The 11,354-nt window shown below is 37.9% G+C and overlaps 1 pseudogene; it reads right to left on the bottom strand.

Moving 5' to 3' along the window:
• Positions 1-312: 312 nt before the first annotated feature.
• On the bottom strand, positions 313-1,955 carry LOC133228281 (metalloreductase STEAP2-like; annotated as a pseudogene).
• Positions 1,956-11,354: the final 9,399 nt, after the last annotated feature.

An 11,354-nucleotide genomic window follows, 5' to 3' on the forward strand; every position in this document is an offset into this window, starting at 1 on the left:
CCACATCTCTTGTGTCTCCTGCATTGGCAGATGGATTCTTTAAACCTTATATTTTACTAACTATACTAATCAAGTATTTTACTGTGTGTGTTAATTGCTCAACATGTCCAACTCTTTGTAACTCCATGGACTGTAGCCCGCAAGGCTCCTCTGTCCATGGAATTCTCCAGGCAAGAACACTGGAATAGGTTGACATTTCCCACTCCAGGGGATCTTCCCGACCCAAGAATTGAACCCGGACCTCCTGCATTGCAGGCAGATTCTTTACCATGTGAGCTACCAGGGAAGCATCAGATGAATATCAAGTACATCTCATGCCTGCTGATAAGCCATGTTGAAAAAGAAGTATCTCTATAACCTTCTCACTGGTAAGCAGAGGCTGTAGGCAACATGAATCAAAGTGAAGTAAAAGCTTAGTAATTCAAGCTGTTCTCTACACTGTAAGCAGGTTTATAACCAAAGTGGAAAGCTTCTATATTGGTGCCATAATAAACCTGATAAACAGCTGCCAGATCTGCTGGGTAGATCAGAGACCACAAAGTAATTGTATCTATGGGCAAAGTTTTATTCACAGTCTCATCAGAAATCTTGTAAAAGTCACTCTACTGGTTTCTAGCACATGGATGAGTCACATTTAGGACCCAATAATAAAGGAAGAAAAACAGGGCCAGGCTTATGGCTACCACCACTGGCCCTCTCCAGAAGGTAAATAGTCACAGGAGTAAATTTGCAATTGCTGTGATTCCAAATCAACAGGAACGAAATTCAACTGACTGGCAAGTTCAATAACCTTCTGTGGAGCTTGAATATTGTTGCTGCATATATAAACATGCCATACAGCATCCTTAGGTCGTAATGGAAGCACCCAAGCTTTGCTCAGTTGCTAAATCACGTCCGACTCTTTGCCACCTCACAGATTGCAGCATGCCAGTGTTCCCTGTCCTTCAGTATCTCCTGGAGTTTGTGCAAACTCATGTCCATTGAGTCAGTGATGCCATCCAACCATCTCATCCTCTGTAGCCCCCTTCTCCTCTTGCCCTCAATCTTTCCCAGAGTCAAGGTCTTTTCCAACGAGTGGTCTCTTTACATCAGGTGGCTAAATATTGCAGCTTAAGCATCAGTCCTTCCAATGAACATTCAGGGTTGATTTCCTTTAGGATTGACTGGTTGGGTTCCTTGCTGTCCAAGGGAATCTCAAGAGTCTTCTCCAGTACCACAGTTTGAAGCATCAATTCTTTGGCACTGAGCCTTCTTTATGATCCAACTGTCATATCCATACATGACTACTGGAAAAACCACAGCTCTGACTAGATAGACATATGTGCAAATTGATGTCTCTGCTTTTTAATATGCTGTCTAGGTTTGTTACAGCTTTTCTTCCAAGGAGAAAGCATCTTTTAATTTCATGGCTGCAGACACTCTCCACAGTGATTCTGGAGTCCAAGAAAATAAATTCTGTCACTGTTTCCATTGTTTCCCCTTCTATTTGCCATGAAGTGATAGGACCAGATGCCCAAGCTGAGACAACATTAAATCCTTTCACAATCAAAGAGTCCAGGAATAATGAAGCCAAATATTCCACATTGGATGCTGGGTATTGGTTTATCCTCATGTTATTGCTCACATCAATCAAAATTCACCCACAGCAGATGTCCAGGTCCCACAGTAAGGTGTAATGTTCCTATATATAGCAACAACATTATATTTGATATGATTTGATTTAATCAACTTCTCAGTGAGTGACATCTACCATATGAGGATAAAACTCAGCAGAAAATTTAGGATTTCTGCTTCCTATGACTACATCATGATAGCCACGCCTAATAAGTCAAATAGTCAGGGACTTAGCAAAATTTCTACTGCCAATTACACCCATAATGGCCTTCCTTACATCCTTCTTTTTTCTTTTTTGCCATGCCCTGTGGCATGTGGGATCTTAGTTCCTTGACCAGGGAACAAACTGGTGTTCCCTGCATTGGAAGCATAGAGTCTCAACTGGACCACCAGCAAAGTGCCTTTGTTGCATCTTTGATACCATTTTTCCCCTGAGGCCAAGGAGGTTTTCTAAGGCTCTGTGGTTTCCCATCAGTGTTTCATTCCTTGATACAGACTCTTCCAAAATCACCAGGGATATCTCGAGAATCTGGTTAAAACAAAGACTCTATTTGAGTGAGTCTGGAGTGAGGCCAAAGAATCAGCATTTCTAATAACATGATGCCAATGCTGCTTGTATGTGGGCTCCTCTTTGAACAGCAAAGCTCTCTGTACCCTCTGACTGGCCCTTTTCTCTGATGCCCCTTGTCAGTTTCTCCCTTCTCTCTGAGTCACATCAGAAAAGTAGATCATGGCATTTCAGAAGCTGTCCATGGTTGAAGATCCCCCTCAGAGGATGTGAAAATGTAGAGCCAGTAGTTTGGCTCAAGGAGTGGAAGGCAAAGGATACATTTTCTGTGTAGTGATGAAGCAAAAACAAACTTGACAGCAGATGAAATGAGTATTTTATGGACATGCAATGGCAAAGAGAAATATTTAAGTATTAGTAGCTCAGTCATATCTGACTCATTGCAACCCCACGGAGTGTGGCCTGCCAGGCTCCTCTGTCCATGGGATTTCCCAAGGATTCTTAGGCAAGAATCCTGGAGTGAGTAGCCATCCCCTTCTCCGAGGGATCTTCCCAACCCAGGGACTGAATCCAGGTCTCCTGCATTGCAGGCAGATTCTTTACTGTCTGAGCCCCCAGGGAAGCCCAGAAATATTTAAGGGAGAGAGATAAAATAAGAGAGAGAAGAAAACAACATTAAAGGAATGGGATGAAGCACAAAGGCAATTTCTGTGGCTGAAAAGCTTGACAAGCCATTCAAGAAATACCTGGGAAGTCTCATCCCTCGAAGTTTTTCTCTGTAACTGTGTTCTCCTCTCTTGCTGCTGTGGTCACCAGCTTTCAAAAACAGTTCATTGTGAGTATTTTTACATTTCTTTAAGGCCCAGGCTTTCTGACCCAAGAGCACTGGCAAGCTTGATTAAAGGATGATTGCTCAGAAGCTCTATATTATATATTGTTCCAAAGAGACTATGGGGATTAGACTCATCTGACCTGGAGAAGTTTGCTCAGATTCTAGGACACTAAAAGTCTAGGTACCTTCCTAATACTCTCCCCAGAAAATACTTATTTTATTTTGCTTTTTTGCAACTCAAAGTGAAGGACTTTCTTTCAACCAGGGGGAGGTTGGGCCCCATAGACTGTCTTCTACAAGTTCTAAATCACACAACATTAAGATTCTTACAGATTTCCCTGGTGGCTCAGTGGTAAAGAATCCATATGCCAACGCAGGAGACATGGGTTTGATCCCTGGGTTGGGAAGATCCTACTTGCCTCAGAACAACTAAGCCGGTGAGCCGTAACTGGTAAGCCTGTGATTTACAGCCTGGGAGCTGCAACTACTGAGACCACACACCTAGAGCCATGCTCCCCAACAAGAGAAGACACTGCAATGAGAAGCCCGTGCACAGCAACTAGAGAGAAGGCCCCACTTGCTGCAAATAGAGAAAAACCCACCCAGCAATGAAGACTCTGCACACCCAAAATAAATATATAAAAATTTAAGGAAAAAGATTCTTGAGCTGCAGGAACTAGTGAACATTTGGCTGGCACTGTACCCCTCCATCGGCATCAGGGCTCCAGGAAATAGCACTGAGATTCCCTATGAGAATTAAACTTTTCTAGACCAGAGATTACATGGTTTCTGTCAACACACACACATAACAATTTCATGCAAACACTTATCAGCCTCCTGCACAGAGAAGTTCTATGCCGGTTCCTCAGTCTGTAGTGCCTGTATCACTGTTTCCTGGACTCTGACCCTCTAGGTCCCATCACCTAGACTTTGCTTCACTCTTCTGACCCAAGTCCACTGTGACCCCCAGCATTAAGTGCCCTGTTCTTCACTATGACCAACCCAATCCTGTGGTTATGAATATCAATTCTTTGCAGTCTGCTTCTAAACCCTGATTTTAGTCAAATATCCAAGACCTGAATGTGTTAGGTACATCTCTGAAAGACATACTCTCTAATAACTTAGAAGCATTTGATCTCAGAAAATGCAAAGATTAGGTGAAATTCATTTTAAGAACTGTTGAAGCTGCCCAAAACATATTTCAAATATATTTGCTTTCATAAGACTAGTCAAACTCTAAATGGATTATATTTTACTTATTACAACTATTTATTCATAGTACAAGTATGACTAACAATTTCATTGCAATTATTTTAAGCTTGTCTTATCATGCACATAATGTTCTGAAATGTGTATTTATATACTATAGTAATAAAGAATACAATATAATATATACTAACACATATCTCAGGGAAAGCTATGCCTGTGAATAGGCTGTGTGAATAGGCTGATTATCCTATTCTTGTGACTGAATTTGACTCCTAAAACACTCTATGATTAGTTATCTATTTCTTATTAAGTGAAAACAGAAGACTAAATTTGGATCTAAAATGGAAAATACAACGCACAGGCTGAAATTTTATTATAACAGATGTAAGATGCCTTAGTTTAAATCAGTAATATGCTAACAAGGGTTTTAGGATAAATAACTAGGTACCAGTAATGGGGTATAAACATGAATTAGATACAAAGGTAAAAATGAAAACAAGTACACAATTTGTGGAAAAGATAAACCTGAAAATGACTACAATCTTATATGATTTATATTACCATTAAATTTAATGAGAAGTGATACTTGCTGTGAAATGGATGAGCTAGAAAATTCCACTTTGCCTGAAATTCACTATGGGCAAAACCTGATAACCCATAGTCCTCTCCAGATAAAGTTGTATTTATTCAAGCTGTACCTTTTCTCCAAATTCAAATCACTTTTGGCTGTACTAAGTGTTCTTATATCTTTTTAGGTTGAATTAAGTCTTCTTAATTTTTCCAAAAAATCTTTTCAAGCATCAGGTATACCAAGGTATAGTAATTTTGTAATATATTTTAGTTAAAAATCTGTCTCTTTCACAGATAAAAAATTGTGTAATATTAGAGTACTATATATCATGCATGTTCTATCTCCATTATTTAGCACAGTATTAGGGTTTTTCACAGTGTTCTCAGAATAATTTCAAATCTTCAGAAATGAGAAAGCAATAAAGATTCACCACAGTTCAGTTCAGTCACTCAGTCATGACCGACTCTTTGAGACCCTATGAATTGCAGCACACCAGGCTTCCCTGTCCATCACCAACTCCCAGAGTTCACTCAAACTCATGTCCATCGAGTGGGTGATGCCATCCAGCCATCTCATCCTCTGTCGTCCCCTTCTCCTCCTGCCCCCAATCCCTCCCAGCATCAGAGTCTTTTCCAATGAGTCAACTCTTCCCATGAGGTGGCCAAAGTACTGGAGTTTCAGCTTTAGCATCATTCCTTCCAAAGAAATCCCAGGGCTGATCTCCTTCAGAATGCACTGGTTGGATCTCTTTGCAGTCCAAGGGACTCTCAAGAGTCTTCTCCAACACCACAGTTCAAAAGCATCAATTCTTCGGCACTCAGCTTTCTTCACAGTCCAACTCTCACATCCATACATGACCACTGGAAAAACCATAGCCTTGACTAGACAGACCTTTGTTAGCAAAGTAACGCCTCTGCTTTTGAATATGCTATCTAGGTTGGTCATAACTTTCCTTCCAAGGAGTAAGCGTCTTTTCATTTCATGGCTGCAGTCACCATCTGCTGTGATTTTGGAGCCCAAAAAAATAAAGTCTGACACTGTTTCCACTGTTTCCCCATCTATTTCCCATGAACTGATGGGACCAGATGCCATGATCTTCGTTTTCTGAATGTTTAACTTCAAGCCAACTTTTTCACTCTCCTCTTTCACTTTCATCAACAGGCTTTTAGTTCCTCTTCACTTTTTGCCATAAGGGTGGTGTCATTTGCATATCTGAGATTATTGATACTTCTCCCTGCAATCTTGATTCCAGCTTGTGCTTCTTCCAGCCCAGCGTTTTTCATGATGTACTCTGCATATAAGTTAAATAAGCAGGGTGACAATATACAGCCTTGATGAACTCCTTTTCCTATTTGGAATCTGTCTGTTGTTCCAACAACCAGTCTGTTGTTCCATGTCCAGTTCTAACTGTTGCTTCCTGACCTGCATATAGTCTCCTTAAAATTTCTTACAGTTATTGTCCCAAGAAATTATATTAGTGCAAAATCTACAGCACAGCACTGATTCTTGATTGTTTGAATAAAAATTGTATTCAATGTTAAAACTGATAAATGTTTTAAAAATACTACAAATGGTTAGAAATGGTCTATGTCAAAAACTTTATAAAGATTTCCCTTGGGTTTATCACAAAAAAATTACCAAATTAATACTATATGATTAGACAAAAGTAGAAAAACCACTTCCTAAGTTAAATAAGTTTATACTATTAAAATCTAAGAAAAATTAGAAGAAATTGTTATCTTAAAAGTATTTTTCTTATAACTAAGTCTCTATAATAAAAGATTACAGTTATCACATGAATTTTTTTTAATTTTTTAACTTTACAATATTGTATTGGTTTTGTCATATATCAACATGAATCCGCCACAGGTATACACGTTCCCCATCCTGAACCCTCCTCCGTCCTCCTTCCCCATACCATTCCTCTGGGTCGTCTCAGTGTACCAGCCCCAAGCATCCAGTATTGTGCATTGAACCTGGACTGGCAACTTGTTTCATTTAAGAAATAAATATAGGCATGCATTTTTTTTTCTAAAATATCAAATGTAATTTATATCAATTTTTCTTTTTTATATCTATCTAAATTTTATCCTAAATTGCTATGACATTGTGAGAGTTACACTTGCTTATTTAAATATTAATATGTTTTTGTTGTTAATAAATTATTATCATTCTTATAATTCTAATAATCTCATGATCCTAATGCAGAACTATTAAGTCCATAATAATTTTAACTTAGCCTATGTATTTATTGGTGTTTTACTCTCAAAATGAATCCTTTATTTCTCTTTATCTTATATTTGCATGTAAAATGCTTAAATTATATATCAAACTTTCGTTATTTATACCTGTAAATTTGAAGCATAATGCACGTGGATGAACACATCAGATTAAAGAATGCAGTGCAAATGTACTGCTTTGATCAAGTAAGATTATATTATATGTTAATTTCATATTGTTACACATTATTTATGATATTTACTTATTGACAGGGCATCAAAAATAAGCTTCAGTATTCTCTAAAAACATACTGGAAGATAATAAAGCATTTTCCATTACATTCCAAATTTATCATACTATAATATTTTAAAAGAGGTCCTGATTAAATGTCTTATGTTAGATTGTTCAAGTATTACAGCAAAAGATATAACTCTAGTTTGTCAGGGAGCTTGTTACTTTCAAGAGTCAAGCATGTTTATAATTGAATTCTTCTTGAATTTGAAAATAAAATGTCAATAAATGCCTTAACATTAGCCTTAACATAGGCTAAGTTAAAGTCATTATTGAATTAATAGTTTTGCATTAGAATCATGAGATTATTAGAATTATAAGAATGATAATACATAAATAGAATTATATGAATGATAATGTGCCAAGAATGTTCAAACTATGCAACAATTGCACACATTTCACAAGCTAGCAAAGTAATGCTCAAATTCTCCAAGCTAGGCTTCAACAGTACATGAACTGAGAGTTTCCAGATGTTCAAGCTGGATTTAGAAAAAGCAGAGGAACCAGAGATTAAATTGCCAACATCTATTGGGTCATGAAAACTGAAGAAAATTCTAGAAAAACCTCTACTTCTGCTTTATTGACTACACTAAAGCCTTTGACTGTGTGGATCACAACAAACCGTGGAAAATTCTTCAGGAGATGGGAATACCAGACCACCTCACCTGCCTCCAGGAAACCTGTATGCAGGTCAAGAAGCAACAATTCTAACTGGACATGGAACAGACTGGTGCCAAATTAGGAAATCAGTATGTCAAGGTTGCATATTGTCACCCTGCATATTTAACTTATATTCAGAGTACATCATGTGAAGTGCCAGGCTGGATGAAGCACAAGCTGGAATCAAGATTTCCAGGAGATATATCGATAACCTCAGATATGAAGATGACACCACCCATATGGCAGAAAGTGAAGAGGAACTAAAGACCTTCTTAATGAAAGTGAAAGAGGAGAGAGAAAAAGCTGGCTTAAAACTAAACTTTCAAAAAACGAAGATCACAGCATCTGGTCCCATCACTTCATGGCAAATAGATGGGGAAACAATGGAAACAGTGACAGACTTTCTTTCCTTGGGCTCCAAAATCACTGCAGATGGTGAGTGCAGTCATGAAATTAAAAGTTGCTTGCTGCTTGGAAGAAAAGCTATGACCAACCTAGATAGCATATTAAAAAGCAGAGACATTACTTTGCCAAGAAATTTCTATATAATCAGTGCTACAGTTTTTCCAGTGGTCATGTATGGATGTGAGAGTTGGACTATGAGGAAGACTGAGCACCTAAGAACTGATGTTTTTGAACTGTGGTGTTGGATAAGATTCTAGAGAGCCCCTTGGACTGCAAGGAGATCAAATCAGTCAATCCTAAAGGAGATCAGTCCTGGGTGTTTATTGGAAGGACTGATGTTGAAGCTGAAGCTCTAATATTTTGGCCACCTGATGTGAAGAGCTGACTCACTGAAAAAGATCCTGATACTGTGGAAGACTGAAGGCAGGAGGGAAAGAGGATGACAAAGGATGAGATGGTTGGATGGTATCACCGACTCAATGGACATGAGTTTGAGCAAGGTCCAGGAGCTGGTGATGGACAAGGAAGCCTGGAGTGCTGCAGTCCATGGAATTGAAAAGAGCTGGACATGACTGAGTGACTAAACAAAGAATGATAATAAGAATTCACGGGAAAAACTAGAAAAAGCTAGGAACAAAACCAAGAACTAGAAAACAAACTATGGAAGAAAAAATTCCCTTCTATACATAGTATAAACACCCCTGAAGGATGGAATTTATCTTCTCTATATTCCAGTTGAATTATAAATAAAATTAGTATCACAATATTTACAGTAGCTTCAACTAGATTCATTACTTTTTTGTTTACATTACATGAGCATTCTGTGTACGCTCTGTATATTTAAAGCTGCATATATTTGTACATATGACAGAACCCAATTTATGTGTTTAGTTCCTCAGCTGTGTTTTTGCATCATAATTACAAATAAGGTTTAATATTTAGCAAATTTGCTTAATACATGTAAAAACAAAAGTTCCCTAAAGCCACACTACTATATAGCGATTAAATTTCTGAATGTTAGCATTTATTTTGAAAATTTCTTTTAAAGGCAGCTTTAACAAATTTGAAATTCACTGAATTATTTGATGCATATGTTCTTACTTAGTGAAAGCATCATATTAGTAACAGAAACATGTAGAAATTATCAATAATCATTTATGAGAAAGATCCATCTTGTCAGTTCATATTATTTTACATATTGTTTTGTTGGTAATGAGTGTGAAAGTAGGAATTAAATGACTTAATTAAAATAAATTTTAAAATCCAACTTTAATGTAAAATCTGCCTATTTGAACTTAGAAAATGTTTGTTCTATGATAAAGTTTTTCTCATATGGATACAGCATTGCCATTGTAATTCTGGTCTTGACATTAATCTAAGACTTAGACTTCATGCTCTACTCCTTTCAAACACTCATCTGGTTTCTGTTTAGTGTTCAATAAAAATGAATGAGGTAACAGAAATCACTTGCTCAGGTCGAAACTTTTTAATTTTCTACTTGGAAAATCTTTGCACAAATCTTAAAGTACTATTGGAAGAAATTAATGTTGTTCATGTCAGCTAATTTATGTATAAAGTAACTAGTTTGGGAATTATCCATTATATAATGGTCTATTGCCATATCTCCTGGTCAATGTTCCCCAATTTCAGTACATTTGGGTTCCTCATCTTGTCCCCTCTTACTAGCAAGATCTACTTTACAACTTCTTGTTACATTTTCATTCTCATGAAATAGAAGTGAAAGAGTTAGTTTTTCAGTCATGTCCAACTCTTTGCGACTCTGTGGGGCTGCCCGTCACTCTCCTCTGTCCATGGAATTCTCCAGGCAAGTATACTAAGCAGGTTGTTATTTCCTTATCCAGGGGATCTTCCTGACCCCAGGGGTCGAATCCAGGTTTCCTGCATTGCAGGTGGGCTTTTTTACCATCTGAGCCACTAGGCAAGCCTTTCATTCTCATGCTATGCTATGCTATGCTATGCTATGCTAAGTCGCTTCAGTCGTGTCCGACTCTGTGCGACCCCATAGACGGCAGCCCACCAGAGTCACTGGGATTCTCCAGGCAAGAATACTGGAGTGGGTTGCCATTTCCTTCTCCAATGCATGAAACAGAAAAGTGAAAGTGAAGTCGCTCAGTCCTGTCTGACTCTTAGCGACCCCATGGACTGCAGCCTACCAGGTTCCTCCGTCCATGGGATTTTCCAGGCAAGAGTACCGGAGTGGGGTGCCATTGCCTTCTCCAATTCACCACTTAAGGAAAGTTAAAGTGCCTAATATCCCAATAAGATCATTTTTTTTAAAGGGGTAAAAAGCATTTTTATATCCTTATATATTAAATGGGTTCCAAATATAAGATTGCTATGAAATAAGGCATACAGTTTGAATCTTCATTTTATTTGTCTACAAGATCAACATCTATTGATGACTCCTGCCTGTCCCTAGTGCTCTCTTCCCTTGGCGGATGGCACGAAATGACTCTGATGCTCGTGCTAACTCAGCAATAGTCTTTACTGGTCCCTGTTCTTCAATCCAATCCAAGAATTGTTTCTGTTCAGGTTTTTACTATTTCAAGTCATTATTATCCCATTCTTGAATTACTGCAAATCTTTCAAGAGAATTTTCCTTGTCTCTGGCATTTTCCCTCTCTGAAATCATATTCTTTTAGCAACTTTGCATGTTACTGTGTGTATACCTTAACTTAGCACTTATGACACAGTACTGCAACTGTCAATTCAGTTGTCTTGTTATACATCTAGACAGTAAATTCATTAAATATGGAATTATCTTTTTCAACACTGTATTACTAGCTCATTGTAAAATGTGTAAAACATATGATAAGCAAAATACAATTTTCAGTAAACAGCCCCCTTGATCTGCTATTTAGATTGCCATCTTGTGTTTTGCAGTGCTTTTTCTATCACATTTATCAGAACACCATAATTATCCAATGGTTCCACTGATTAATCAACCACACACCATTAGCAAACATGGGCCATAGATTTTTGTACCTATCATCATAATGAACTTGTTCTTACAGAAACTGTTA

Source organism: Bos javanicus, chromosome 16 (assembly GCF_032452875.1).
Source record: "Bos javanicus breed banteng chromosome 16, ARS-OSU_banteng_1.0, whole genome shotgun sequence".
Classification (NCBI taxonomy): domain Eukaryota; kingdom Metazoa; phylum Chordata; class Mammalia; order Artiodactyla; family Bovidae; genus Bos; species Bos javanicus.